Consider the following 24,784-nt stretch of genomic DNA (forward strand, 5'->3'; position numbering starts at 1 on the left):
TACATAGCTTTCTGTAACAGCTGCAGAGGTATCTTTGCAATTAATCATCTTCTCTTATTTCATTCTGTTTGATAATACTGGGGCTCAAGCCAAATTCTGTGCTGTTAAGCAGAATAGGCTTCAATATATTTTTGATCAGTCCTACAACAATCCTAATATTTCAGGTATTACTGGCTCACAGACTTGTCATTGTTTTTAAAGGTACTCCATAGTTTATTTTATGTATCGGTATTTTTCTGTATCTGAGTAGCAGAATATATACAGAAGAGAATTTTGCAAACACCACTTCCTGCGTCTGACTCAGAATATCATTAATATGAGACAATATGTTTCAAAATATGAAAAAAAAAAAGCGTTGTTAATTTTTTAAAAAAGTTCTTGCACACAAGAATCACTAAATCCACACTTATGTTGCATAAACATGAAATAAACCAAATCAGTAAATAGTTCATCTTGCTATTAGATGCAAATCTCACATCTCCAGTTTAGTTTCTCTCATGTTTGAGCTTCTTAGATCTCTTTATTTGATTTTTCTCCCAGTCTACCAGCCCTGTTCTTCAGTTGTTCTTTTATGTTTTACTTTCACAGTTTGTTCTCTACCTTAAAAAATAGCCCTCTTAGAGACCTCGATTTGGGAATCTTTCCCAATTCAGGATCCAATCAAAAAGTAAATTGAAGTCAGCTGTAATAGTCTTTGGATGGACTCCAGGCAGATGGACATTTCTCCATAAAGTAAGGCATGCATTGAAAAAAATGCAGCTTTAACGAAAAATGCAGCTTTAAGGAAGGAAAATTGTACCCAAATTAGGGTTGAACTGGCAAAGAAGTTTTGTTTAAAAACATGGGGCTTATTTATCTATTTATTTCCTAATTTCTGGAAGGTCAAATTCTTTTTTCTTATTTTAGAAACAAAACACAATGACCTTTTCACCAAAACTGGATTTGCATTTTTAAGTTGAAACACATTTTAAAAAGGTAGAATAAAGAAGGTAAATGGAACTTTGAATATCAACAAAATGCTTTTCTTTAAACAAATTTGTTTGGGTGGTTTCCAGCTAAAATATGCTGGTTTTGCAGTTGCAATCCAGAATATGTTAGTGGCCCAATGAAAAGGGACATAAGCCAAGCTTTGTCTATTCTACAAATCTATTTTTGTTTGCCTCCTTGCTTTCCTTCACTGGCTATTTCTACTCCTTTCATTGCTCCCCTGTTATCCTGCCTTAGCAGTTCCTTTGAAATTCTTACTGGTTATAGTATATAATTTGTATGTGTTATAAATTATGTATGCTTGTTCTATTTTATTTTCTTAAAATGTTTACTAACAAAAGTCTGAATCTCTTTATATTCTTTAAGACACACATACCTATGAAAGACTATCTAGGAAAATATTCTTAATATATTTCTCTATGTATAATACTATTAACACATGTTGGAAAAATATTTTATTCATATAAACTCCCTAAATCCTGTCCTGTGTACAATTACACACGTTATTTCTGCTCAGTTCTACTCAGCTGAAACAGACCTTAAGCTTTAGTCGAAATATTTCTCCCCAGTTTTTTTGTTAAAGAGTCTTAAAACTCTTCACATAGCTTTCTCAAACAAAATGGATTAAAGTAGGTTGATTTTTTTCTGCCCTTTTTCAATATTTTACCCGTGAAATCAATGAACTGGTCTTCTAGTTGTTGTGGTCTGAGATCGTGCAGGTTGCCAACAGTTTTGAGGGACTGTCCTAGCAGCGGGGTTCTTTTTTGTGCTTCTTTTTGTGCCCATGTTGAGATTTTTATCTGTAAGCTCTATATTACCTACTGTGACCCCACATAAAAGACATTCCCTAATCATTAAATACACTGATTTTCACACGAATGAGGCACAAGCTATACAGCACCAAACAGAATCTGACAAACGCGGTTACCATAAACGACATTTGAGCAATGAAATACTCAAATAGGTGACTATTTCGTGTTCCATTACTACATCCATCTGGGTAATTTGTAAGTATCTATTTAGGAGTCTGTATGATGAGCATATACACGTAGATTTCTGTGGGAGCATATATTGAAGATAAGGATGCTGCTGCCAATAATACTCTATGCAGTTCTATCTGTTGAAGCTGTGTATCCTAGCAGGTAGAACAGACTTCTGAAGTTTATGACGGTTGATATAAGTGGGACTCTAGTCTTCTATTATGGAAATTCCTCATTGTACTGTTTTGTGTTCCCTCCTAAACTTTCTTCTACGAAACATCATTCCATAGAAATATTATGTCACTTACTATATATATATGTACTTGGTCCTTTCAATCCACGTGCTTCCCATCTCAGTCTAGACCAAGTGCAAGGAAGGTTGAAGTGGAGAAAAAGCAGTTGCATTAAGTCTCACCGCTTCTCTCTGCATGTATATACATATTGTACAAGTATGTACTGGTTTTGGATGGGATAGAGTTAATTTTCTTCATTGCAGCCCATATGGTGCTGTTTTGGATCTGTGACCAAAACAGTGTTGATAACACAGGGATGATTTCATTACTGCTGAGCTGCACTTAAACAACGTCAGGGCCTTTTTTGTTTCTCTTGCTGCTCTACCAGCGAGCAGGCTGGGGGTACACAAGAAGTAGGGAGGGGACACAGCTGGGACAGCTGACCCCAACTGATCAAACAGTTATCCCATATCATATGACATCATGCTCAGCAATAAAACCTGTGGGGAAGAAGGAGAAAGGGGGAATGTTCAGAGTTATGGCATTTGTCTTCCCAAGTATCTGTTGGGCATGTTGAAACCCTGCTTTCCTGGAAATGGCTAAACATGTGCCTATTGATAAATTCCTTATTTTGCTTTGTTTGTGCTTTTGCTTTGCCTATTAAACTGTCTTTATCTAAAGCCACAACTTTTCTCATTTTTGCACTTCCAATTCTCTTCCCCATTCTGCTGTGGGGGGGAGTGAGTGAGTGACTGTGTGGGGCTGAGCTGCCTACCAGGGTTAACCCATGACAAAGTTATACCTACACATTAGCTGTCTTTTCAACAGTTAGTGTAATGATGCTAAAAGAGATAGTGATCCTGTATCGCTTTTTCTTGTTTTTTCAGACAGTATTAACATTATGCCCTTCTTCCAGCATTCTTCATCGGTTCACCAATCCTTTCTTGTCACTGCAGAGAAATGCAGCAAACATAGAATCACAGAATCATAGAATTGTCTAGGTTGGAAGGGACCTTTAAGGTCGTCTAGTTTAACCATCAACCTAACTCTGATAAAAAAACCCCATTACTAAACCACGTCACTAAGCACTATGTCAACCTGTCTTTTGAATACCTCCAGGGGTGGTTCCTCAACCACTTCCCTGGGAAACTTAATAACCCTTTCAATGCAAAATTTTTTCCTAATATCCAATCTGAACCTCCCCTGGCGCAACTTGAGGCCATTTCCTCTTGTCCTATCGCCTGTGACTTGGGAGAAGAGACCAACCCCTGCCCTCTCTACGACTTCCTTTCAGGTAGTTGTAGAGAGCGATAAGGTCTCCCCTCAGCCTCCTTTTCTCTAGACTGAACAATCCCAGCTCCCTCAACTGCTCCTCATAAAACTTGTTCTCCGGACCCCTCACCACCTTCATTGCCCTTCTCTGGACCTGTTGTAGCACCTCAATGTATTTTTGGGGGCAAGGGGCCCAGAACTGGACATAGTACTCGAGGTGGGGCCTCACCAGTGCCGAGTACAGGGGGACGATCACCTTCCGAGTCCTACTCACGATGCTGTTCCTGATACAGGCCAGGATGCTGTTGGCCTTCTTGACCACCTGGGCACACTGCTGGCTCATGTTCAGCCGACAGTCGACCAACACCCCCAGGTCCTTTTCTGCCAGGCAGCTCTCTACTTACTAACAATGGCAGTAGGCCAGGAGGCTCTCCAGCCACAACATGGCAGTAGGCTTCACTCAGCCAAGTTCAGTTAATGAAGTTGAAGAACATACCGACTTTTGCAGAAAGAACACCCAAAAGATTGTCTGTTGCCGGTTTGTTCTTTTGTTGGTTGCTTTCTTTTAGGATATTGGACTTTACACTTGAATGTTTTTCTTGACCAGTGAGAACAAGGCTATACTGAGTGATGTTGTTTCAACAAAACACATGTAAACATTTGAAATTTGTTTGAAGTGACAAGTAATGATGGTAGTATATCACAGAAAAATGGAATCTATAAGTAATGCATGTAGAAGGTATAAGTAATGCACCATGACTCCCCCCTCAACTACATCTATCTATTTGTCCATCCTCTATCTATGTATCTACGTATCTATGTATCTATGTATCTATCTATCCATCCATCCATCCATCCAAGACATGTTTATTATACCAGATCATACCAGATCAGAGGGTCCCATATGTCGGCCGGATCCTTCCCACAGGGAAGTCTGCTGCCTCCCTGGGGCCCGGGTCAGAGATGTTACCAAAAGGCTGCCAAGTCTGGTACAGCCCTCTGACTACTATCCGTTAGTAGTTATTCAGGTGGGTAGCGATGAAGTCAACACTGGAAATTCAAAAACAATCAAAAAGGACTTTAAGAGACTGGGGAAACTGGTTGAGGGATCAGGGGCACAGATAATTTTCTCGTCAGTACCCTTTGTCGCAGGTAGGAATACCGAGAGGAATAAAAAAATATGCATGATTAACAAGTGGCTCAGAAACTGGTGCCACCAACAAAATTTTGGGTTTTTTAATCTTGGGGAACTTTATACGGCACCAGGTCTCCTAGCAACGGATGGAATACATCTTTCTCAGAGGAGGAAAAAGATACTGGCATGTGAGTTGGCAGGGCTTGTTGAAAGGGCTTTAAACTAGGCTCGAAGGGGGAAGGGGTTAAACACAAGTCCAGCAGAAATAAGCCTAAGGAGAGCCTTCAGCCTGCCATCTCACTTGAAGTGGGAGATGCTGTAAATACTGTAACAAAGGCATTGTCTTGCAGAGAGGGACCGAGATCCCCTGAGACAATAGGGGACAGAAGTGTATTTGGCACAAAACATGTTGGGAGATCAGTGGAGTGCCCCTCTAAGAAGGAGACACAGCCAGCAGACCGACTAAAGTGTCTCTACACCAACGCACGCAGCATGGGAAACAAACAGGAAGAGTTGGAAGCCATCCTGCTACAGGAAAGCTACGACATAGTAGCAATTACGGAAACTTGGTGGGACGAGTCCTACGACTGGAGTGTGGCCATTGATGGCTACAAACTATTCAGAAGGGACAGGAGAGGAAGAAGGGGTGGAGGTGTTGCCCTCTATGTGAAGAAATGGCTAGAGTGTGAAGAGTTGTTGCTAAAGAATAGCCATGAGCAGGTAGAAAGCTTGTGGGTAGGAATTAGAGATCGGGACAACAAAGGGAACCTTGTGGTAGGAGTCTACTACAGGCCTCCTGACCAGGCAGAACCTGTCGACAATGCCTTCTTACTCCAGCTGGAAGAGGCATCACGATCACAGGCTCTCATCCTGCTGGGTGACTTTAACCACCCTGACATCTGTTGGAAAAGCAACACGGCTGGCTGCAGGCACTCCAGGAAGCTTCTAGAGTGCCTAGACGACAACTTCTTGAGACAAGAAATCACCAGCCCTACTCGAGGAGATGCATTGTTGGACTTGTTGTTCACAAATGCAAGCGAGGCCATCAGGGATATCAAAGTTGAAGGCAGTCTGGGCTGCAGTGATCATGCTCTAGTGCAGTTCACTCTCTTAAGAAGTTTGAAGCCCAAGAGGAACACCGTCAGGACGCTAAATTTTAAGAAAGCGAACTTCCAACTCTTCAAGGAGTTAGTAAATAGGACCCCATGGGAAACTGCCCTTAGGGACAAGGGAGCAGAACAAAGCTGGCAGATCTTTAAGGATGCTCTCCATAGAGCACAAAAGATCTCAATCCCAACATGTAGGAAATTGGGTAAGGAAGGCAAGAAACCACCATGGTTGAGCCGGGACCTGCTGGTCAAACTAAGGGGTAAGATGGGGCTACACAGGAAATGGAAGAAGGGACAGGCAACCTGGGAAGAGTATAGGGATGTTGCCCGGCTGTGTAGGAATGAGGTCAGGGAGGCCAAGGCACAGCTAGAATTGGACTTGGCAAGGGACATAAAGAAAAACAAGAAAGGCTTCTACAGGTACATTAACCAGAAAAGGAAGGTTAAAGAAAATGTACCCCCCCTAATGAGTAGCAATGGGGAACTTGTATCAATGGAGGAAGAGAAGGCAGAAGTTCTCAATAATTTTTTTGCCTCAGTCTTCACTGGCAACCCCTCTCCTCCTAGCTCTTGTATTGATGGCCCACAAGTTGAGGATCCAGGTGACAAAGTCCATCCCACTATAACTGAAGGCATGGTACGTGATCACCTAAGGAATCTAAAGATATACAAGTCCATGGGACCTGATGAAATCCATCCCAGAGTCCTGAAGGAACTGGCTGATGAAGTTGCAAAACCACTTTCCATGATATTCGAAAAGTCATGGCAGTCAGGTGAAGTCCCTGCAGACTGGAAGAAAGGAAACATCACACCCATTTTTAAAAAGGGAAGAAAGGAGGACCCTGGGAACTACCGACCTGTCAGCCTCACCTCTGTGCCTGGGAAGATCATGGAACAGATCCTTCTGGATGCCATGCTTGGGCACATGGAGGACAGGGGGATGATTCAGGACAGCCAACATGGCTTTACTAGGGGCAAGTCCTGCCTGACTAACCTAGTGGCCTTCTATGATGAAGTGACTAGGTCAGTAGACAAAGGGCGACCTATGGATGTAATCTATCTGGACTTCTGTAAGGCCTTTGACACAGTTCCTCACAACATTCTACTTGCCAAATTGGGGGGATACGGATTTGATGGGTGGACGGTTCGGTGGATAAGGAATTGGCTGAATGGTCGCACCCAGAGGGTGGTACTCAATGGCTTTAAGTCCAGATGGAGAGCAGTGACTAGTGGTGTCCCTCAAGGGTCCGTCCTGGGACCAGTACTGTTTAACATTTTTATCAAAGACATAGACAGAGGGATTGAGAGCACCATCAGCAAGTTTGCAGATGACACCAAGCTGTGTGGTGTTGTCGATACACCGGGGGGGCAGGATGTCATTCAGAGGGACCTGGACAGGCTGGAGAGGTGGGCCCAGATGAACCTCATGAGGTTCAACAAAAGCAAGTGCAGGATTCTGCACCTGGGAAGAAACAATCCTCAGTATAAATACAGACTGGGGGATGAGGTATTAGAAAGCAGCCCTGAGGAAAGGGACTTGGGGGTGCTGATTGACGAGAAGCTGGACATGAGCAGGCAACGTGCTCTCGCAGCCCAAAAGGCCAATCACATCCTGGGCTGCATCAAAAGAAGTGTTGCCAGCAGATCCAGAGAGGTGATTCTGCCACTTTACTCTGCTCTGGTGAGACCTCACCTGGAGTACTGTGTGCAGGTCTGGAGCCCTCAATATAGAAAGGACATGGACCTGATGGAGCGGGTCCAGAGGAGGGCCACCAAAATGATCAGGGGGCTGGAGCACCTCTCCTATGAGGACAGACTGAGGGAGCTGGGGTTGTTTAGCTTGGAGAAAAGGAGGCTCCGGGGAGACCTCATAGCGGCCTTCCAGTACCTGAGGGGAGCCTACAGGAAGGCTGGTGAGGGTCTGTTTACAAAGGCCTGCAGTGACAGGACGAGGGGCAATGGTTTTAAGCTGGAGAAGGGGAGATTTAGATTGGATATTAGGAAAAAATTCTTTACCATGAGGGTGGTGGAACACTGGAACAGGTTGCCCAGGGAGGTGGTTGAGGCCCCTTCCCTTGAGATATTCAAGGTGAAGCTCGACGAGGCCCTGGGCAACCTGGTCTAGTTGGGGGTGTCCCTGCTGACTGCGGGGAGGTCGGACTAGATGACCTTTGGAGGTGCCTTCCGGCCTGGACCAATCTATGAATCTATGAATCTATGAATGTGTCTACTATTTTGATTTTTCTTTCTGTCAGTAGACACAGGTCAACAAATAATTGCTATTAATAATTTGTGTATATAAGTTTTTGAAGAAGTCTTGTCCAAATAAAACAAAATGGTTTCTTTCCTTTTTGTAAGGTTTTAATTTGTTGTTGTTGTTGTTGTTGTTAAGGATTTGTCTTGTTGCTTATCCAGACTTTAGGCACCCTTTGGGGATACGTGGCCTTTTCAGTTGCATGATATATTTCACAGTTCAGAGCCCCCATAACAGATAGTGGTTTCTAAGCCAACAGAATTTTTGCTTATGAAATAGCACTTTTTTCCAGTGTTTATGTCTGGGAATACATAGCCAAGGCAATATAGAAATTTTACTAATATACTAGTGTAATATCAAGTATTTCTTATGGTTTGAACATTTCTGTAATTTCATGCCATCCTATATAAAAGAAAAACTCCATGAACTTCACTCTGATGATATCTTTACAGACAGATGATGGGAAATAGATTTTTTAAAGTGTCTGATAAAAATTTATGTACAACTAAATTATAACTATTTCTATAACAGCCCACCAGGGTCCAAACTGAAGTCCTGGACTGGAGGTTTTCCACTGACCTCTGGGAAGAAATTTATCATCTTTAAGTTACTTCTTTCAGCTCCATTTTATGCAAAAGTCATGAAGCCCTGGGTTCTGCTGCCCTCTGAATCACTCTGAGGCAAGGAGGCAAGTGGTCCCTGGATCTCTTCTAGTTAAATGCAATGTAAATTAAGTACAATACATTGCAATATATTATAATTTCTATTAGCAGAGCACAGCATTTCAGTCGCTATTCCATGCTTCAGCTAATTTGAAGTGCCACTGATAATGCTTTTGATGAAGTAGGATGAAGTAATAGTTAGTACAAAACTTGGCAGCATAGCTTAATTATACTTTACAAAACATTTAACACATCCTTTGTGAGACTCTGCTTTGTGACCGATGTATTCCCCCAAACTAGCAATATGAGGTGGTACATAAGCGTTCATTGGAAAAAAGAATAATCTTAAACTGGTCTGAAAATACACAGAAGTGAAATTGTTACAGAATAGTCTCTATCCAGGCCAGTGTCATAACAAAAATTTAAATGCACAATTAATAGCTTCATTTTCATTAACATCCTGCTTGTGAGACCTTAAGATTCTTGATTTCATGTTGTTGTTTTTTTTTTGTATTTAGTTAAGTGATCAAGTGAATGACTTTTAATTTTGTGCAGCTGCAGTAGAGTACATAGCCAAGACCCCTGAATAGTTAATGCTACCTTTTATCCTTTATCATTTTCTTTTATGAGCTAAGGGATTGTTCATTCAAATTCCTCTAAACCTCATAATATCTTGGCCATTATTACAAATCCTAGCTTTTCAGGTAGCATCTAATTTCTCATGAATCTCATGGGTATCGAAGGAATCTTGTTAAATGAAAATGGAGGCATCACTTTTTTCCTACGATTTAATTTGTAATTCAGTATTTTAACTACCAAAATATAGAGATGATAAGCTGCAGATTCAGTCTGCATATTCTAGGTATAGGCTTTTTATTTTTGCAGATCTGTGCTGTATACTAATGTCCATAAAAAAGAAGCAACAGGCAGCATGATATTACTTATTTAATAAATCTTTCTCCCTGGCAAAGATACTCATAAAATAATAATAATAAAACACAGTCGCTAGTGTTACAAACAACGTTCCTTATTATTTCCTTGTGCTCACAATACAGAATGTTAAGTAATATTTTTTTTTTAATAATTTTAACTTAGCAATACCACTTCATGCATTTTTCCCCACTAACCCCATTAACTGATCTCCTGACATTATCCAAAAGGAATACCGCACTAGAACTACTGCAGACACAACTCTTCATGGCTACAGAGCCATGCATAGGAATTCTCCCTAATATCGCAATGAAAGTCTTTCTTTCATATTTGTTTTGTGCTACAGAAAATTAATGGAGATGCTATGAAATTAAGCGGTAGATGTATTTAATAGTAGCTTTATTTTTTTGTGTGTTTGTATAGGGATAAATTTTCTGAAGATTATTAAGGAGAGAAGCATGACGCAATGGTTAGTGCGTTAGCATAGGCCTCAAAGCACCCATATTTAATTTTCAGTTTTGAAACCAGCTCCCTGTGCCTCCGTTGTCTCTACTTAATGTTAATGACTGTAAGACTTTCAGATTTTGTCTACAGTCTTGGGAATTGAATCCCATGCCATTCCTTGTGTAAAAGCCTTGGCCATCCATGACTGCATTTCTAAACCTGAAACACTATCAAAGGCATCCAGTTGAACGGCCAGGTAAAAGTAAAGGACTGCAGCATTTAATTTAATATAATGGTGCTACCACAGTGGCTCAGTCCTCAGGCATTACTGTTTGATGAAAGGGTAAAGTGGAAGCATGGGAAGGAGGTGCAGAGGGAACTAGTACCAGTGATTGGGCCATCATCCTCATGATGAGGAAACCATCATGATCTGGAAGAAAATAGAAAGCACCTAGGTGTCGGGAACAAGGTGCTTCTACCCACATGACTAATTTTTCTGCTTGCCTGCAAATCCCTCCTACTCCTTCTAGCCATTTTCCAATCTCACAGGTCGTTACTAGTGATCAGGCTGAAATCTCCAAATGCATCACTGGCCAGGCATTTAAATGGATAGCAAGCCAACATGACAATATCATATGCTGTCCATAGCACATACATAACAGTGATGGAGAACTGATGGCAGGGACAGGGTAAGTTAAATGCACAAGGGAATCACAGCATTATATAGGACTGGAGCAAAACAGAGGTTCCTATACGCCTGCAGTGAGAAAGGAGTGCTCCCAGCTCCCATATGAGACACCTTCTCTGAACTTCTTTCCATTTTCAGCTAAGAGGTATATTCTACAAAAGTCCTTGAGAAAAAATCCCGTACAGCAGCATATATATGGCCTCATAAACAGGATAGGGTAAGGTAAGGTAAGGGTAAGGTAAGGTAAGGTAACCAGCTATCTTTGCATATCCTTAGATAGTGTCAGTGTGGGAAAGAAAAGGTGTTTTTTCTAGTTTATACATGAAAATAAAGGGGCAGTATAATAACATTTTTTCAGGTTATAAGCAAAAGCATTACATTAACTGTATGATAAGAGTATAAATAACTTATTGTTTAACATTTCTCTAGGTTCAGTGACTTAATTGTATGGCTTCTTTTTTATAAAACATCTGTTAATGAAATTATTTCAATTTGATGAGATAAGTCAATGTATTATTCACTTGAAGAACTAAGGAATGTCTTGTCTTACATCTGGCAAAAGAGAAGACAGCACAGGCTGGTTTACAAGAAGAGTTTGCAGAAACTTGCCTTGTAGAGGGCAAAACCAAAAGCAGACCAAACCAACCAACCAACCAACCAACCAAAAACTCAACAGAAAACATGTTGACACATCAGGAGAAGTAAAAGACAGAAGAGAAGAGAATACCTTAAGCTAAAATGTTGGCATAAGAACAAATGAGCACAAGCTAGCCATAAATAATTTAGGCTGGACTTCAGATGAAAATTTGCATCCACTTGAATGGTGAGATTTCTGGAGCGGACTTCAGCAGAAACAGTGGGAACTACACAGTATAACAATTTAAAATTAAGCTTAGAATAAATTATAGGGCCACTTACTTCACCACGGGGTGGAACTTGAAGAACTAGCATGTCTGTTTATGTTACTGTAAAGCATGACCTCGAGAAGCATACTTACATAATGCAATGAGCCTATCAGATGGGATGGCATTTTAATAGTGAGGTTTTTTGCAGGTAATACTAACTCTTGGCTTACTGTATTTTCTTTTATTGGCCAGGAAGTTCTAAAATTTCACTTTTTTTTTTTCAGCTTCAGGTTTTATTTTAGTCAGTCACTCTTAGTAATAAACAAATTAATAAATTTAAAGTTTTTATCAACCATTGTATTTTCTTTCATTGAAAAAATTTTGGAAGAGAAAGATAGCATGAGGATTTTCTCCATGAATTATCTGGAAAGCAAGCTGCTCTCGAGACTCATCCATATATGAAATCACTACAGACACAGGAGAATTCACTACATATTTGAAGAACCTTCCCTAAATAATAAATTATGTAACTTACCAAAAGAATAAGAACACAAAACAAAAAATAAAGAAATTTATTTTAAGATATTTTAATTTAATTTATTTTAAGATATTATTGAGCCATTTCAGAAAATAAATTCTCCAAAGAATTCTACTTCAGTCCATACAAGCTACACATATGTCAGTATGAATCAATTGTCACTGAATAACCAGAACTGTATAAAATATTGCCAGTGAGAATTTCTTAATTACAACTAGTTTATCTCACAATCCCTGTAATGTTATGTCTGATTGCCACAGTGTATAATAACCATCCCATGAAAGGCTAATAATATTCAGGATTTTCCCTTTCTTTCTCATTTACACTTGAAAGTCTGTAAATCAGAACAGTTGAGGAAAGTGATTTTAGTCTCTAACAACATAACCTCATGCTATAACTTAACCATAGACCATAAATTACGTTCCAGTTCATAATATAAAATAATCCAGTCACCATCTTTATTTTTACTCAGCAAGCTTCTACTACTTCTATTCATCACTTTGAATATTAAATACACAAAACCTCCATTCTTGATAATTTCATCAAAAAGCATTCCTCCTACCCTATTTTTCTTTCAGCAGAGCAAAGCTTTTTTTTTCCCTAGAACCACTTTTTCATCTTCTTTGTACGTTTTTATGTCTAGATTTGTATGATCTTTATTTTTGTTAATATATTTTTCTTCTGTAAAATAATTTATTTTGTGAAAGAAAGTCATTTTTGGACATGTTGCTTCAACTATCCATTTGATTGTATGTTTTCTTGATCACCTCTTCAAAATTCTTCTTAAAGCTTTGCACACCTTAGCTACTCAGGTTTTTATACAATTAGAAAATAGAAAAGACAGGATCTGCAACTTCGAAAATGTATGATTTCTACCTCTTCTGATTTAATGTACTTATTAAAAATCCTTACCATTACACTTGCAATTTCCTCTGACAGCTGTCTCCCTATTTAGAAATGGAGATTATCCTTCCTTTCTCCACCTCTGCTGTCATCAGCTCCTGACCTGAACACACTAATGTCCTTGAGTTTTCCTTTTAAGTTAGGTGTAATGACTCGATTTCTACAGACTATTTTGAATCATATCAACGCAGTTTTCAATTTTGCAGCCGACTTTTGTGCCTACAGGTAAAGCGAAGAATATATAGTCGCACAAATTGTAGCATGTGGATATCTATTTATGTAAGTTGCAGGATTAATTGTCTGTCAGTACAAATCTGCATCTAAATTGATCCTTATAAAAATATGTATCCTAATGATACCTGTGCAAGAGTAAAGAAATAAAACAATTATTTTATAAGAATTATCTTTTTCCCCACATATCTAGTGTTTCATTGACATAACAGACAGGTGGTGAGTCATTCAGATGAGGCAGAAACCCCCAACAGGTTCATCTGTCAGAACTGTCAGTTATTCTCTGATATAACTTCAGGAGCAAAGGTTCATATGAAATAATCCTACATAAAGCTAGGACACTTGGATTGCACTAAAGTCTTTTGATTAGTGCTCTGGAATTTGTTTCCTGTTACAGTAATAGAGATATCCCACCTGACTAGAAAGGATCTTCTAGACACTAAAAAATACCGTTAAATGTTTTAGAGCAATCCAGTACTAAAGAAATTCTCTACTACAGTGAAAAGTACAGAAAAGAAGATTTAGCTTTTGCAGAGAATAAAAAACTTCTTTCTGCTGATGTTTCTGAACTACCTGTCAAAAATCAAATAATATGTCAATAAGGAGGAACCTTAAGCAGAACAGAAATTAAGCCAAGTTTTCCCATCCTCAGAAATTCCTGCATCTCAGTTTAAATGAGAAGTAGGAGTTTATAACGATGGTAATGTCTACAAAGGAAATAGCTGGCTTCTTAAGGGATATATTGCTCAGTGGTTGCTGATTGTACAAGGATTTATTTCACAGTTCTTTTATATGTGGTTTTATATGCCACTGGTCCTTTTTAAAAAAAAAAAAAAAAAAAAAGGAAAAAAAAGAAAATAAATAGAGAGGGAAAAAGAAGTAAAAAATACGTGCAGATTTTAAAATTAGTCTTTATAAACTAAGACTTAACTGTAATATTACCTATCCAGGAAGCTGAGTTTTGCCCCACAGAAGAGGTCACCAACCCAGAAAATGAAAGGGAGTAAAAAGATGCTGGTGTGTTCACAACTGGGTGATAATTTGCCTCATGTACACATTTCACCTATTTTAAACCCTCTATATCCATGAATACCAATTATTTTGGCAGCATGTTTTCTCAAAACACTTAACAAATGTAAGTAAAATTCAGACTTAGTCATGGTCCATGCACACAAATGCTCAGTGCACTATACAAGAAAAAATCAGATTTTAAGCCTAAAGTCAAACTTTATATAACTTCTACCTGAGAATTTCCTTTAAGAGTTTACTTTCGGTCACTCCACCAAGCTCTTGAGTACTGATGTGCACTCTCAAGCTAAATGACAAAAAGCCATCTACTAGATATGCTTAACTTTCAAGATGAACTTTAAAGACTCATCACAACCATGCCAGTGTTCTTCCACAGCACTTTCTCTTAGCCAGTCCTCATGTCTACTTCTGAACACTGGTTCACAGTAGCTTCAAGGGGCATGTGCTTGCTTATATTGCACGATTGCAATTGCTTTAAGGCTAGAAAAAACAAAAATGTCAGATTCTTCAGATTAAGGTAGGTTGGTTTGTTTTGGTTTGGTTTTTTTTGTAAAAAAATATCTTTCATTTAAAAGACATACGGCCATAAAGAACGGTCATCAACAGGTTGGAGATCTTATTGCCCTATGAGGTAGTGAAAAATATGATATCTGGTATATAAACCTGTCACTGCACATGGCTGGAGGGATCCAGTTTTCTAGTGGGTTTCACAGCTGTCTTCTAAATAACACAATAAAGTTACTGACAAATGGATCTGCTTCCTTAAATGCTTGGCATATAAACCAAAGTTTCACAGTCAGGCACAGAGTACCTAATTTGAGACAACTGCAGTCTGATTAGCAAAATTACCAAAGAGGCTTCAGGGTGCAACAGAAGTCAATACAAGAACAGCTGTGAACATATAAGGTACAAACACTATAAAATGCTGGATAATCTGATAAAATAAAGCACCTCTAATCTTATTTAGAACAGTAAATATGCCCGCCTATACAATGAAAACCCTCAGTGAGGTGCCCTCCCTCTGAAGAACATAATATAATTAGACATTTTAAGATCTATTACTGTACATTTAACCAAACGTATGCATGAAAGTATGAAGAAATATACAAAAAGGTCAAGGGTTTCAGTGAGTAGGGCACTAGATTTGAACTCCTAAGGCACAGTGCTATTCCCAAGTGTTTTTGTTACTCTTCAACTCAAAAAGTATCCAGGTTGCAAGCTCTTTGTAGACTGCATTATTTCACTTATATCTGCTGTTCTACAAATAACAAATTGGCAAATAAATAATATTAATTACTGTATAAAACCCAGAAGAGACCAGAAGATGTTAAGATGTTAATACTAGTGGGTATTTGAGGTAAGATGAGCAAAAAGAAAACTTCACAAAAGTGGGGAGCCTTACTAAAAGAAGTATTTCTTTTCCCATCAGAAAAATGAAAAATACAGACTAAAACATTAGATTTCATACAGGAACTTAATGGGCTGTTGACCGTCACAACTGAATGCTCCTACATGTTGGAATCCTAGTGATAGCAGTAGAAATTGGCTAGTTGTTGGAATCAATCTTTTTTTTTCCTCCCACAGTGAAGAAGAAGTTGGAAGCATCCTACAAGAGAGGAAGAAGGTTCAAGAGCTATATACACTACCTGCATGCCAGCTGTCTCAGTAGGTGGTGCCAGGTGGTGTTCAGCAAACAAGTCAACTAACATGTCAACACTATGTCAATGAAGGCTGTGTGGCACTCTCCTTTGCCTTTAGAGGCCACTCCTGAACTAGCTCAGATACTGCTTTTCTGCTCTTCTGTCACACAATTTACATAGATGATCACATGACATATGAACAGAAACTTTTTGAAAGCCTGGGACAGAATTTGAGTGATATCATTTTTCTTCAGCAGCAACGTAACTTAAATTTTAAGTGAAATATTTTGCTATTTATAAAGTTAGAGGGTTTTTTTTTTTTCCATAAATTTTATCCTATTTTTTTTCTTGAGTGTATCTAATAATTTGAGGACTGGGTTACGCAAAAGTTGTAATACCTCAATACACTTTGCCTGCCTATTCTTAGTGTTTCAAATTAAGCAGATGCAGGAAAATATTTACTTAATATACTCCAGGCGCATGATTCTAGAAATATACTTATGAGCTAATGAACATTCATGATACATTTCTACTCACAATATTTCTTTTTTTATGCTTCTTAATATTATTAGACAGTAAAAACGATCCTTAAAATTATGCTTCATATATAACAAATAAATAAAATGAGTGTCTTGTAATGGTAGTGTAGTTTTTATAGTTACAATAACTGCTTTATTCATTTGTAACTCTGCTATTCATAACTTATGTAGCCACTGTAACTTAAGAGAATACAGTTTCATCTATAGTTATCAGTCTTTTCTGGTGTTTTGCTGTTTCTCATTTTATGAGATACTACTGTAGTTATGCTGTGGCTGAATTTCAGAAGACATTTTTTTTTCTAAGATTCCATTTAAGCTCTTTTATTTTTTTTTTGGACATGAAGTTAGTCTATCATATGGGGAATGTTTATGAAAACCCCAATAATATTTAGTGAGAAGCCTTTGAGATGTCTTTTTTGCTTGTGATTTTAACTTCATAAAATGTTACACTTTCCACCTGTCTTCATTACTCATCCAAATGTCTATTGATTATTCTAGTGTGTACATGAAAAAATAAATTTAAAATTTAAAATTATTATAGGTTGAGAAATACTTCCTTAGAGACAAATATAGCTTTTTGGATCACTTTTAGTACTATCCGTTATCACAATTATCCCCCTGTGGTGATGACACCACAGAAAGAGTGAGACACCTACTACCATGTGCTAGCTTTGTGCATTAACTACATTTTTGCAGCTGAAAGGTTCTGATCTCCATATTTTTTGGCATACGAGGACATGATATATAATTGTCTTTTACATATATCTTGGGCAATTTGATTCACAGAGGTTAATTCTCGCATACACTGGAATCATATTACTGTGCTTTAGCAATATGAAAGGACATTAGAGTGAAAATACTTGATATTCACTTTCTATTTAAGACCCTTTACACTCCAAGATCATTGACAATGCTGGAAGCATAAATGAAGAAATCCAGTTCTACAACCACAGTTCTAAAATAAACCCATCATATTCTGTTGTAGTTATTCCTTTTCAACAAATGTAGAGTGAAAGCAAGAAAGTAAGTTCCACAGAAATGTGAAGGCTAATTTAATGAGATACTTTCTATTTGAATAAAGAAAGAAAAACAAAACCAAAAAACCTCTTCTGTTTTAGTTAGTAAGGTGCAAAAGAAAAAACAATGAGAAAAAAAAGACAGATTTTTGTTTACCTTTAAAAATCTGATAAATTTGACAGGTAAGCATGACATCCTCAGAAATGTGAATCATCTGCAGTTACCATAAAATGATAAGAGCTGAGGGAGATAACTTTATGCCTTGGGATATAAATGATAACAACTGAATGACAGGAGGAAACATCCTTTCTGGCTACAATTCTGACAAAGTAGGTGCGATGTGGTTATCATTATAAGCCATGTTATCAGCTGCTGAACATCTTTAAGGACACCATTCCATAAACCTGCTATTTAGAAAACTTTAATGATTTGGTGAAACCCTTTTTTTCTTGCACAGCTTTCACTATCTAGGTTATAACTTTTGATCAGCGAGACACTAGAATATTGAATGTCCTGGACACTGATCTTTTACATGCATTGAAGGGGAATATATCTGCTCTGTCCTAACAGGAGAAACAACTCATGAGGAATAAGTGCTACCCAAAACAAATGTACTGTTCTGGTCTTCTTAGCCTGGTATTATGAGAGAGGTAGTCACTGGATTGGAGAGTAACCTCAGTAGACCTCAGATCTTTGTCCAGACCTCAGATCCTGTTCATCTTGTGTGATATTCAATGAACTGTCCCTAAAGATCTATTAAAAAATATGTGTAAAACTTTGGGCTTGTTATTTTTTTCTCTTTTCACGTGACCTTTTGACTTAGAAGAGGGTGTTGTGTAGTGTAGTTACTGCATAACCACTGTCTCATTTTTATCAGGGAGCAAGAGGCAGGGGGCTACTCCACAAGGGAAGCCAGCTTGTGGCCATGGCCAGGGCAGGGCATTGCCCCACCAAACAGGGGCAACCCCACAGAACGTGAGCAGAGCCAGGGTGGGGATAGTGCCAGGGGCTGGGGACCATCACACAAGGTGCGATTGGGTCAGTCTGGGATGTTCAGGCAGCAAGTCAGGACTGCTGAAGACAGGGCTGCCTACAACACATCTAAAGCTCTATTTAAGCCCTGTGAGAGGCTGGTCAGGGCAAGGAAGTTTTTTTAGAGCCCTCAGGGTCCTGACAATTGGCTTTGTGGTCAAATAAATCAAATATGATAGGTCATACACAAGTATGTCTGGTGATTTACCCTTAAGCAGCATTGACACAATTCCACTTTTTTGGCTGAGGTAAAGACAGTTTTAAACTGTATTACTGTGACATATAATTTAATAAAATTTGTGGAAAGGGACCCCAAATAGGTGTTTCTGTGGTTTTGTATTAGCTTAGTACTGCCCTGGACAGGCAGTGTCATGAAACCGTAAGATTTCTATAGATAACATGTATATACACATGCACTTCATAGACACATATGATAACACACAAAAAACTACATTGACATTACAAAAAATATTTCTAAGGACTTTTTCTTCCATGATACAATCTGGTGGGTTAGGTACATACTGTTTCGGCCTGATGCAACAGTAGGGAATGCAAAATAGGTTTTGCTCTCCTTTCACAAAAGCTGATAATTACTCATTGTTTAGTTCAGTGATACCAGAATTTCTGCACCAACAAAAAGCACTTTCTTTGTTAACTTTCCAGTCAAAGTAACTACAAATGTTTCGGTGGAACAGTACAGAGAACTGTAGCGTATGAAGGCGCAGACCCCGGTCGGTGGTGCAACCAGAATCGTTTATTACAACAAACACGCAGCTTATATAGTACCAAATAACTCCTTTCCCAGACAACGCGCCCCTGCAACCCCCAACTGCCAGACAGGTGGAATTCCCCTCAATCAGTAGGGTCATTAGGCGCTGTTGGTGGGTCGTCCCCTGCCAGTGTTTCTGCTGCTTCTATTCCTTTCTCTGGCCTTGCTTCTTCCACAATCCTGTTCACCCACACAGAACATTGGATGGCTTTTTGATCTATTGCAGGTTGAAAGACAGTAGTCTAGGAGGTGTACCTCAGTTAAAACTGTTTAATTTTTTTTGATAACTAAACTCTATAGACAAGATTTTGTTGTTAGTTTCATAATTGATACATTCTCTCATGCATTTTGGCTGAGTGATTTCTCACTGTGCTTCATTTACAACCATGTAGCCTCTGGAGTTTGCAGAAATCAGATGTTCATGTTTCTGTTTCATCATGTGTTGCCTGTAATTAACTTTTATTGTCAAAATCTGTCAGACTCATGACCATCTTCTTGAACCAAAAATTATATCTGACACCTCTAAACCAAAATTAATCCTTAAAGCGATTTGTATTATTCTGGCATAGGGTCAAATTCCTAACAGGTTTAAATCAGCATAAAGCTGTTGACTTCGGTGAAGGGATAACAATTTACATCAGTCAAGAATCAAACCCAGACAGGCTGACAGCACCATTTTGAAAAGATGAGCTCTGATGAGGTTTTATTTTGCAACATACTTGTTACATACATTCTGAAATTAAAATGTAAATACAGTTTCTTTACTACTGCTAATACATTTTTTTCACTGACTAACTTTGAATATCTTAGAAAAAAACCAGCCTTTCAATTCAGTTGTTTAGTTTAATTTGGAAGTCTGTAGATTTGAGTCTTTTAGCTCCAGAAATTACCTCTTCCTTATCTGTAGCCACCATGCTTGTAGTTGTACATGTGCCTGGCTCAGTTCCGATTTCACTAATCAGAAAAGCAGTTGTTACACTTGAAAAGCCTAACTGTCCTGAATGAAGGGCTATTCACTGGGGATCTCTGTGATGGAGAAAGAAAACTTCTCTAGACTGATGTACAACTGTGATCGTGTCTACCAGTTGTTTTTTGCTACTGTGACATTAAAATACCTCTTCTACATCCTAGAGAAAAGGAACAGTAACTTTCTCTGTTTATACTCTGGTATCTGGTACACAAGGGAGACTAGTAACAAAGTGACCTTTCACTTTTTGCTTTCCATATTAGGGTGGGGTTTTTTTTTTTCAGAGAAAGAGGTTTGCACCATCTGGCAAAAGTGATTGCTACCCATTTTGACAGTACCAGCAATTGTTGATAAAATAATGTACTTACTATGATCAACCAGTTTTATTTTCCTTAAATTATTAGGTGGTAAAAAGAATATTTTTTTTTTTTTTAAAAAAAGGTGCATAAAAATATCCTTTTTTTAATAAAAAATTAGTTTTATTTCCAAGGATTTAGGACAATGGTGTTCCTTGGTAATATCTCTTTATCTAAATTGGATAATCAACAATTTTAGGGTAGTTACTGTTTTAGACACTTTCCAAGAGCTTTATGGAAATCTGAGGTTGAACTCTCCCCTGCACTACCTGATGTAATGAAACAAGTATTTAACCATTGATTATGGAGAAGAAAAAAAACATTAGAAAGAGTCAAATGCAAAACATACCACGTATAGATAAGATGTAGAAGCAAGGGCATGTTTCAAAATGTTGCTTAATTCAGAAGTTCCCTCTGCAACCTTTTATATAAACCTGTATGCTGAGGGAGTGCTCTTGATTTGGGATTTCTGCTTATTTGTTACTCCTTGACAGGTACTTTAAGGTTTGAGGCTCTTAAAGAGAGAGAGAGAAAACACCTTACCTCTGATGGAAAAGCAAACGCTTAAGGTCAGCATGGTATGCAACACTAAGAAGAGTTTTGTAAAGAGCATTTATTAAGGTTTACTTCATCAGGGAATGAATAGCAATGCTATGAAGCAAACTCTTCAAATAATTACTGTCCTTCAGCTGCACCAAAATGATATATTTTTAATATAATATTCAAGAAATATGTTTGGTTTTGTTTTTTTTTTTTCCTGGGGAGTATGATAATGTCCTCCCAAAACTAGGATTAAGGGATAGATTTTTCACAAAACGTTAAATTGGTTTAAATAATACAATCCTTGCTTAGCAAAAGACAGCAACTTAAATTTTTCTATTAATTGACTTTTTTGTATCCTAGATTAGAATCCTGGTTGGGGAACAAGACGTTACAGACAGTAGTCCAAGCTCTTCTTTCTAGCAAGGTCATTATTATAAATCAAACAGAGAGCTCTTCAAAGTGCATGGAATTAATTACAGAACTTTTTTTTTTTTTTACTTTTTTTGGTTTTTTTTCATCCAAACATCTCTGTATAGTAGGCAGTGACAGACATTGAATTCTTGTTTATCATAGGAATAAATCTATTAATTAGGCACTTCACTGAGGCACTGATATTTCAAATTACATAGCATTTCTATAGGATAGACAATGATCATTTAACTAGAAAAAGATATCAATTGAAAAGTATCCTTTAAGATTGCTGGTTCGTTGTTTTTTTTTCTGATTGATTTGTGTTTAAAGAGATTAATTCTTCAGGTTGTGCTGATTTCTTTCCACACTCAAACATGGCTCACCAGCCGCCAGTAAGTAAAGATCCAGAAAAAAAAAAAAAAAAAAAAAGTTATTTCTGAGTAAATAAGCATTGAAAACATATCTTCTTTCATACAACATCATCATTTAGTATGTATATTTCTAGAGAGACTGGTTTCCCACGGCAACTATTCCATTCAGAAACCTTCTCCATTTTTCTGCTTCTACATTTTCTATGTCTACTTCTACACATTTTTCCAGCTATATCACTGAAGGGTTAACTTATTCTGTTCCCTCTCCTTCCTCTGTATTTATCTCACTGAAGCAGCTGTGATAGTTGCAGTCACCCTACAAGTGAAATGGCAGACAGACTCCTCTGAGATTGCATTTCCACTCTGTAAGCATCTGCTAGGGGAACACAAAGGCACAGTGCACTCTATATATCTTTTCCCAGAGTCTCAGAATATTTTCTGTATGATAGCCCTTTTTCCAGCTGGCTTGAGGGCTGAAAGTCCCAAGGCAGCTCCAATAACCATGCTTGTGGGCTGATAGACCTATTCATTGGACTATTAGCAGAAGCATTACTTTCTTTAACCAAATGCTAGAAATTATAATACATCTGACTGAGGACACATCCGATAGTGATTTGTGAAATATTTCATTTTGAATATATTAATCTAAACTGCATCTGATGAAATAAGGAGGAAGGAGAACTAAAATCATCTTTACTTAAGAAAATATAAATATTTAACTCTAAATGTTGTCCTGCTTCTAGACAAAAAGTGATTCAAAACACACACACATGTGGAAAACTGCATCTCACAAGAACTGACAAAGACTTTGGTCTGTCAGTTTTACTTTAAAAGAGAGAATAATTGTGCATAATAGTGCTAAATAAGTTGTCTTCATTCTGGAAGGATAACTACTCAATTTCTGTGTCTGAAGCAGAATATCAACTATGGGCTCCAGGGGGGTGTTGTCTGCTTCTTTTCATCTTCAGCAGATGAATCTTGCCTATGGTGCTTGATTCATGACTCAAGGGAATATAAAATGCTACTATAAAATAAAAGATATCTACAATGAAAATACAGTTATAGATTATTGCATGGAACTGTGATGCTCTTCAGAGGGCTTTACAGAATAGAATCTTCAAATTCTATCTTTTTTTCTGCAATGAAAAGCAAACTCATAAGAAGACTTTTAGTTGACTTATAAAAGAATCAATCATATTTGGAAAGTTTGTGTATGGGTTGTTTTGTCTTTTGTTCCTTTATGCTTCTGAGAGACAGATCCTCAGATGGTTTTGAATACTTTAGCTAGAATTGGAAAGATATAAGGCAGGATTAAAAGACCAGAAAAATTTGATCAGATTTCAAACTCAGATCTAATTTGCTGTCCCAATGGGGCTAGCAAAAGATGCTTCAGAGGAAGACTAAAGAACCCTGTAGTACACAGCATGAGATAACCTGTCCCTGCCTTTAGTCTCATCTCAGTGTTAAGTAGGAGATTAACTAGGGGACAGGAGATTTAAGTAAGAACATATAGCAATCCTCGCCAATTAATGCTATCAGTATTACCATTAACTCTCTAGACAGGTCCCATTCTTACAATTTTTACTAGTTTCTAGTTTCCAGTTTCTTTGCTTTCCTCACTTTCTCTTGCAATAAATACTGCATTTTTTTTTGAAAAGTATGTTGTATTAATTTCCTAATTTTTTGCTTTTCAGGTCCATCATGTGGTCCCATTGCTCTTATGTCCTTACAAATCTGTCTACCTTTCACACCTTTAGATATTTTCGAATAATTTTCCTTCTTATGCACCAATTTCCTTTGTTAAGTCACTCTAATAATTTGTCTCCATTTTCATAATAGTGTTTTGTCAATTTCCAGCTAATCTCTATTACTTACCTCTGGTGTGGCAATGATTTTCTTAATACAGGACCATTGGTCCTAAACCCCATATTACAGGTGAAATCTCATTATAATTTCATTTAGTGTTACTGCAGTCATTTCCCTATTATTGACTACTGTATTTCACATGCTCATTTCTGCACAGCAAGCACAGACCTTCATTGAGGGGGTTGTGGTGGTGGTATTTTTCAGTCAGGCCCTGCTTTTTTATTTGGAACACATGAGTAGTTTAATATGCAATACCTCAAATTTATAAATATGAGGTCGACTTTGCTTTGTATGTTTTGATTTTATTTCAAGGTTTGAAGGAAGATATGAAAGACCATCACTATGGTCTTGGTTAACTCCAGCAGCTCTGCTTCAGAGAGCTTTACAACACAGTAATATCTCTGTCCCTCAAGAGGGGCTGAGAACAATGTCTTGTAGGTCTTCTGTCCAGGCAGTCACTCCCAACAACAGGAAACATCCAAAGAGTTTGTAGTAAGCCCTAAAGCAAGCCTTTTTTTTTTTTTTTCTTTAATAACTTTTCTTTAGCAACAGAAAGAGACTGTTGCCAGCTGATAACATAGCTTTGAATACTAAAGACTTGCACTTGGTAAAATTTATATTACTGTTGCAAGATTTGGCAAAGTCATCCCTACTGATAAAGTTAGACATGATGAGAGAATAATTTGCTCATAGAGTAAGAATACAAGACCTCCAAAATCCTCTTGCTGTGAGGTTGTCTCTATGAAAGAGATGATTAGGTAATATTGTGACCGATCCTCAGAAAGATCCAGGATTCTCAACTCCCTTAAAAATGTCTGTTTTCAAACATCATTTCTCTTTTTTCCCCCCAGAGTCTGACCAAAATTTAATTGTTTTCCTTAGTATTGGTAAGGTCACGAGATATACCACTAAAGCGTTACACTTTAGGGTGATCAGGCCACCTCAGTAGCAAGACAGGAGTGGCAGCATCTTAAAACCAGCAAGACAGGTTGGTTGATTACTATCTCAAACCTCCTCACCCCAGCCATTGCAG

The sequence above is a fragment of the Numenius arquata genome, chromosome 4 (assembly GCF_964106895.1).
Source record: "Numenius arquata chromosome 4, bNumArq3.hap1.1, whole genome shotgun sequence".
NCBI classification, from domain to species: Eukaryota; Metazoa; Chordata; class Aves; order Charadriiformes; family Scolopacidae; genus Numenius; species Numenius arquata.